Source organism: Triticum aestivum, chromosome 1B, assembly GCF_018294505.1.
Source record: "Triticum aestivum cultivar Chinese Spring chromosome 1B, IWGSC CS RefSeq v2.1, whole genome shotgun sequence".
Taxonomy (NCBI): domain Eukaryota; kingdom Viridiplantae; phylum Streptophyta; class Magnoliopsida; order Poales; family Poaceae; genus Triticum; species Triticum aestivum.
In genome coordinates this window covers 117,391,961-117,399,460 of record NC_057795.1, presented here as the reverse complement: position 1 = coordinate 117,399,460, position 7,500 = coordinate 117,391,961, and the positions used below count along the sequence as shown (strand labels likewise).

The 7,500-nt window shown below is 43.7% G+C and overlaps 1 long non-coding RNA gene across 1 annotated transcript in view; it reads right to left on the bottom strand.

Annotated features, from left to right (window-relative positions):
- Positions 1-7,500, bottom strand: part of LOC123111033 (uncharacterized) — a 14,688-nt gene that overhangs the window by 980 nt on the left and 6,208 nt on the right. The window lies entirely within an intron of this gene.

The following is a 7,500-nucleotide window of genomic DNA, read 5'->3' as shown; positions in this document are numbered from 1 at the left end:
ATGGGCATCCAGGTTCTGCTATTGGTTATTGACCAAGAATAGTTCTAGGTCATGTCTACATAGTTCTCGAACCCGTAGGGTCCGCACGCTTAACGTTACGATGACAGTTTTATTATGAGTTTATATGTTTTGATGTACCGAAGATTGTTCAGAGTCCCGGATGTGATCACGGACATGACGAGGAGTCTCGAAATGGTCGAGACATAAAGATTGATATATTGGACGACTATATTCGGACACCGAAAGTGTTCCGGATGTTTTCGGAGAAAACCGGAGTGCCGGAGGGTTACCGGAACCCCCCCGGGAGAAGTAATGGGCCTTATGGGCCTTAGTGGAGAGAGAGAGGGGCAGCCAGCATGGGCCGCGCGCCCCCTCCTCCTCTTGTCCGAATTGGACTAGGAGAAGTGGGGGCGGCGCCCCCCTCTTTCCCTCTCCCTCTCCCCCTTCCTTTCCCCCTCCTAGTAGGAGTAGGAAAGAGGAAGTCCTACTCCTACTAGGATGAAGGACTCCTCCTCCTTGGCGCATCCACAAGGGCCGGCCGGCCTCCCCCCTTGCTCCTTTATATACAGGGGCAGGGAGGCACCCTAGAACACACAAGTTGATCTACGTGATCGTTCCTTAGCCGTCTGCGGTGCCCCCCTCCGCCATATTCCACCTCGGTCAATCGTCACGGAGTTTAGGTGAAGCCCTGCGCCGGTAGAACATCATCATCGTCACCACGCCGTCGTGCTGACGGAACTCATCCCCGACACTTTGCTGGATCAGAGTCCGGGGATCGTCATCGAGCTGAACGTGTGCTGAACTCGGAGGTGCCGTACGTTCGATACTTGGATCGGTCGGATCGTGAAGACGTACGACTACATCAACCGCGTTGTCATAATGCTTCCGCTTACAGTCTATGAGGGTATGTGGACACACTCTCCCTTCTCGTTGCTATGCATCACTATGATCTTGCGTGTGTGCGTAGGAAAATTTTGAAATTACTACGTTCCCCAACAGTGGTATCAGAGCCAGGTTTTATGCGTAGATGTCATATACACGAGTAGAACACAAGTAACTTGTGGGCGATACAAGTCATACTGCTTACCAGCATGTCATACTTTCGTTCAGCGGTATTGTGAGATGAAGCAGCCCGGACCGACATTACGCGTACGCTTACGCGAGACTGGTTTCACCGTTACAAGCACTCGTGCTTAAAGGTGGCTGGCGGGTGTCTGTTTCTCTCACTTTAGCTGAATCAAGTGTGGCTACGCCCAGTCCTTGCGAAGGTTAAAACATCACTAACTTGACGAACTATCGTTGTGGTTTTTGATGCATAGGTAAGAACGGTTCTTGCTCAGCCCGTAGCAGCCACGTAAAATTTGCAACAACAAAGTAGAGGATGTCTAACTTGTTTCTGTAGGGCATGTTGTGATGTGATATGGTCAAGACGTGATGCTATATTTTATTGTATGAGATGATCATGTTTTGTAACCAAAGTTATCGGCAACTGGCAGAAGCCATATGGTTGTCGCTTTATTGTATGAAATGCAAACGCCCTGTAATTGCTTTACTTTATCACTAAGCAGTAGCGATAGTCGTAGAAGGAATAGATGGCGTAATGACAACGATGCTACGATGGAGATCAAGGTGCCGTGCCGGTGACGATGGTGATCACGACGGTGCTTCGAAGATGGAGATCACAAGCACAAGATGATGATGGCCATATCATATCACTTATATTGATTGCATGTGATGTTTATCCTTTTTGCATCTTATCTTGCTTTGATTGATGGTAGCATTTTAAGATGATCTCTCACTAAATTATCAAGAAGTGTTCTCCCTGAGTATGCACCATTGCGAAATCTCTTCGTGCTGAGACACCATGTGATGATCGGGTGTGATAGGCTCTACATTCAAATACAACGGGTGCAAAACAGTTGCACACACGGAATACTCAGGTTAAACTTGACGAGCCTAGCATATAACAGATATGGCCTCGGAACACGGAGACCGAAAGGTCGAGCGTGAATCATATAGTAGATATGATCAACATATTGATGTTGACCGTTGAAACTACTCCATCTCATGTGACGATCGGACATGGTGTAGTTGATATGGATCACGTAATCACTTAGAGGATTAGAGGGATGTCTATCTAAGTGGGAGTTCTTAAGTAATATGATTAATTCAACTTAAATTTATCATGAACTTAGTACCTGATAGTATTTTGCTTGTCTATGTTTGTTGTAGATAGATGGCTCGTGCTGTTGTTCCGTTGAATTTTAATGCGTTCCTTGAGAAAGCAAAGTTGAAAGATGATGGTAGCAATTACACAGACTGGGTCCATAACCTGAGGATTATCCTCATTGCTGCACAGAAGAATTACGTCCTGGAAGCACCGTTGGGTGCCACGCCTACTGCTGATGCAACTGACGACATTAAGAACGTCTGGCAGAGCAAAGCTGATGACTACTCGATAGTTCAGTGTGCCATGCTTTATGGCTTAGAACCGGGTCTTCAACGACGTTTTGAACGTCATGGAGCATATGAGATGTTCCAGGAGTTGAAGTTAATATTTCAAGCAAATGCCCGGATTGAGAGATATGAAGTCTCCAATAAGTTCTATAGCTGCAAGATGGAGGAGAGTAGTTCTGTCAGTGAACACATACTCCAAATGTCTGGGTATAATAATCACTTGATTCAACTAGGAGTTAATCTTCCTGATGATAGTGTCATTGACAAAATTCTTCAATCACTGCCACCAAGCTACAAGAGCTTCATGATGAACTATAATATGCAAGGGATGGACAAAACTATTCCCGAGCTCTTCGCAATGCTAAAAGCCACGGAGGTAGAAATCAAGAAGGAGCATCAAGTGTTGATGGTCAACAAGACCACCAGTTTCAAGAAAAAGAGCAAAGGGAAGAAGAAGGGGAACTTCAAGAAGAACAGCAAACAAGTTGCTGCTCAAGAGAAGAAACCCAAGTCTGGACCTAAGCCTGAGACTGAGTGCTTCTACTGCAAGCAGACTGGACACTGGAAGCGGAACTGCCCCAAGTATTTGGCGGATAAGAAGGATGGCAAAGTGAACAAAGGTATATGTGATATACATGTTATTGATGTGTACCTTACTAATGCTCGCAGTAGCCTGGGTATTTGATACTGGCTCTGTTGCTAATATTTGCAACTCGAAACAGGGACTACGGATTAAGCGAAGATTGGCTAAGGACGAGGTGACGATGCACGTGGGAAATGGTTCCAAAGTCGATGTGATCGCGGTCGGCACGCTACCTCTACATCTACCATCGGGATTAGTTTTATACCTAAATAATTGTTATTTGGTGCCAGCGTTGAGCATGAACATTATATCTGGATCTTGTTTAATGCGAGACGGTTATTCATTTAAGTCAGAGAATAATGGTTGTTCTATTTATATGAGTAATATCTTTTATGGTCATGCACCCTTGAAGAGTGGTCTATTTTTATTGAATCTCGATAGTAGTGATACACATATTCATAGTGTTGAAACCAAAAGATGCAGAGTTGATAATGATAGTGCAACTTATTTGTGGCACTGCCGTTTAGGTCATATCGGTGTAAAGCGCATGAAGAAACTCCATACTGATGGGCTTTTGGAATCACTTGATTATGAATCACTTGGTACTTGCGAACCGTGCCTCGTGGGCAAGATGACTAAAACACCGTTCTCCGGAACTATGGAGCAAGCAACTGATTTGTTGGAAATCATACATACTGATGTTTGTGGTCCAATGAATGTTGAGGCTCGCGGCGGGTATCGTTATTTTCTCACCTTCACAGATGATTTGAGTAGATATGGGTATATCTACTTAATGAAATACAAGTCTGAAACATTTGAAAAGTTCAAAGAATTTCAGAGTGAAGTGGAAAATCATTGTAACAAGAAAATAAAATTTCTACGATCTGATCATGGAGGAGAATATTTGAGTTACGAGTTTGTTTTACATTTGAAACAATGCGGAATAGTTTCGCAACTCACGCCACCCGAAACACCACAACGAAATGGTGTGTCCGAACATCGTAATCGTACTTTACTAGATATGGTGCAATCTATGATGTCTCTTACTGATTTACCGCTATCATTTTGGGGTTATGCTTTAAAGACGGCCGCATTCACGTTAAATAGGGCACCATCAAAATCCGTTGAGACGATGCCTCATGAACTGTGGTTTGGCAAGAAACCAAAGTTGTCGTTTCTTAAAGTTTGGGGCTGCGATGCTTACGTGAAGAAACTTCAACCAGATAAGCTCGAACCCAAATCGGAGAAATGTGTCTTCATAGGATACCCAAAAGAAACTGTTGGGTACACCTTCTATCATAGATCTGAGGGCAAGATTTTCGTTGCTAAATTCCGATCCTTTCTAGAGAAGGAGTTTATCTCAAAAGAAGTGAGTGGGAGGAAAGTAGAACTTGATGAGGTAACTGTACCTGCTCCCTTATTGGAAAGTGGTTCTTCACAAGAACCGGTTCCTGTGACAACTACACCAATTAGTGGGGAAGCTAATGATATTGATCATGAAACTTCAGATCAAGTTTCTACCGAACCTCGTAGGTCTACCAGAGTAAGATCCACACCAGAGTGGTACGGTAATCCTATTCTGGAAGTCATGTTACTTGACCATGATGAACCTACAAACTATGAGGAAGCGATGATGAGCCCAGATTCCGCAAAATGGCTAGAGGCCATGAAATCTGAGATGGGATCCATGTATGAAAACAAAGTATGGACTTTGGTTGACTTGCCCGATGATCGGCAAGCCATTGAGAACAAATGGATCTTTAAGAAGAAGACTGACGCTGATGGTAATGTAACTGTCTATAAAGCTCGACTTGTTGCGAAAGGTTTTCGACAAGTTCAAGGGGTTGACTACGATGAGACTTTCTCACCCGTAGCGATGCTTAAGTCTGTCCGAATCATGTTAGCAATTGCTGCATTTTATGATTATGAAATTTGGCAAATGGATGTCAAAACTACATTCTTGAATGGATTTCTGGAAGAAGAGTTGTATATGATGCAGCCAGAAGGTTTTGTTGATCCAAAAGGTGCTAACAAAGTGTGCAAGCTCCAGCGATCCATTTATGGACTGGTGCAAGCATCTCGGAGTTGGAATAAACACTTTGATAGTGTGATCAAAGCATATGGTTTTATACAGACTTTTGGAGAAGCCTGCATTTACAAGAAAGTGAGTGGGAGCTTTGTAACATTTCTGATATTATATGTAGATGACATATTATTAATTGGAGATGATATAGAATTTCTGGATAGCATAAAGGGATACTTGAATAAAAGTTTTTCAATGAAAGACCTCGGTGAAGCTGCTTACATATTGGGCATCAAGATTTATAGAGATAGATCAAGACGCTTAATAGGACTTTCACAAAGCACATACCTTGATAAAATTTTGAAAAAGTTCAAAATGGATCAGGCAAAGAAAGGGTTTTTGCCCGTGCTCCAAGGTGTGAAGTTGAGTCAGACTCAATGCCCGACCACAGCAGAAGATAGAGAGAAAATGAAAGATGTTCCCTATGCTTCAGCCATAGGCTCAATCATGTATGCAATGCTGTGTACCAGACCTGACATATGCTTAGCAATAAGCTTGGCAGGAAGGTACCAAAGTAATCCAGGAGTGGATCACCGGACAGCGGTCAAGAACATCCTAAAATACCTGAAAAGGACTAAGGATATGTTTCTCATATATGGAGGTGACAAAGAGCTGGTCATAAATGGTTACGTCAATGCAAGCTTTGACACTGATCCGGACGATTCTTGCAAACCGGATACGTGTTTTTATTAAACGGTGGAACTGTAAGTTGGTGCAGTTCTAAACAAAGCGTCGTGGCGGGGTCTACATGTGAAGCGGAGTACATAGCTGCTTCGGAAGCAGCAAATGAAGGAGTCTGGATGAAGGAGTTCATTTCCGATCTAGGTGTCATACCTAGTGCATCGGGCCCAATGAAGATCTTCTGTGACAATACTGGTGCAATTGCCTTGGCAAAGGAATCCAGATTTCACAAGAGGACCAAGCACATCAAGAGACGCTTCAATTCCATCCGGGACCAAGTCCAGGTGGGAGACATAGAGATTTGCAAGATACATACGGATCTGAATGTTGCAGACCCATTGACTAAGCCTCTCTCACGAGCAAAACATGATCAGCACCAAGACTCCATGGGTGTTAGAATCATTACTGTGTAATCTAGATTATTGACTCTAGTTCAAGTGGGATACTGAAGGATATATGCCCTAGAGGCAATAATAAAGTTATTATTTATTTCCTCATATCATGATAAATGTTTATTATTCATGCTAGAATTGTATTAACGGGAAACATGATACATGTGTGAATACATAGAGCAACATAACGTCACTAGTATGCCTCTACTTGACTAGCTCATTAATCAAAGATGGTTATGTTTCCTAACCATAGACATGTGTTGCCATTTGATTAATGGGATCACATCATTAGGAGAATGATGCGATTGACATGACCCATTCCATTAGCCTAGCACTTGATCATTTAGTATATTGCTATTGCTTTCTTCATGACTTATACATGTTCCTGTAACTATGAGATTATGCAACTCGCGTTTACCGGAGGAACACTTTGGGTGCTACCAAACATCACAACGTAACTGGGTGATTATAAAGGAGTGCTACAGGTGTCTCCGAAGGTACATGTTGGGTTGGCATATTTCGAGATTAGGTTTTGTCACTCCGATTGTCGGAGGGGTATCTCTGGGCCCTCTCGGTAATGCACATCACTATAAGCCTTGCAAGCAATGTAGCTAATGAGTTAGTTACGGAATGATGCATTACGTAACGAGAAAAGAGACTTGCCGGTAATGAGATTGAACTAGGTATTGGATACCGACGATCGAATCTCGGGCAAGTAACATACCGATGACAAAGGGAACAACGTATGTTGTTATCCGGTTTGACCGATAAATATCTTCGTATAATATGTAGGAGCCAATATGGGCATCCAGGTTCCGCTATTGGTTATTGACCAAGAATAGTTCTAGGTCATGTCTACATAGTTCTCGAACCCGTAGGGTCCGCACGCTTAACGTTACGATGACAATTTTATTATGAGTTTATAAGTTTTGATGTACCGAAGATTGTTCGGAGTCCCGTATGTGATCACAGACATGATGAGGAGTCTCGAAATGGTCGAGACATAAAGATTGATATATTGGACGACTATATTCGGACACCGGAAGTGTTCCGGGTGTTTTCGGAGAAAACCGGAGTGCCGGAGGGTTACCGGAACCCCCCCGGGAGAAGTAATGGGCCTTATGGGCCTTAGTGGAGAGAGAGAGGGGCAGCCAGCATGGGTCGCATGCCCCCTCCCCCTCTGGTCCGAATTGGACTAGGAGAAGGGGGGGGGGCGCCCCCCTCTTTCCCTCTCCCTCTCCCCCTTCCTTTCCCCCTCCTAGTAGGAGTAGGAAAGAGAGAGTCCTACTCCTACTAGGAGGAGG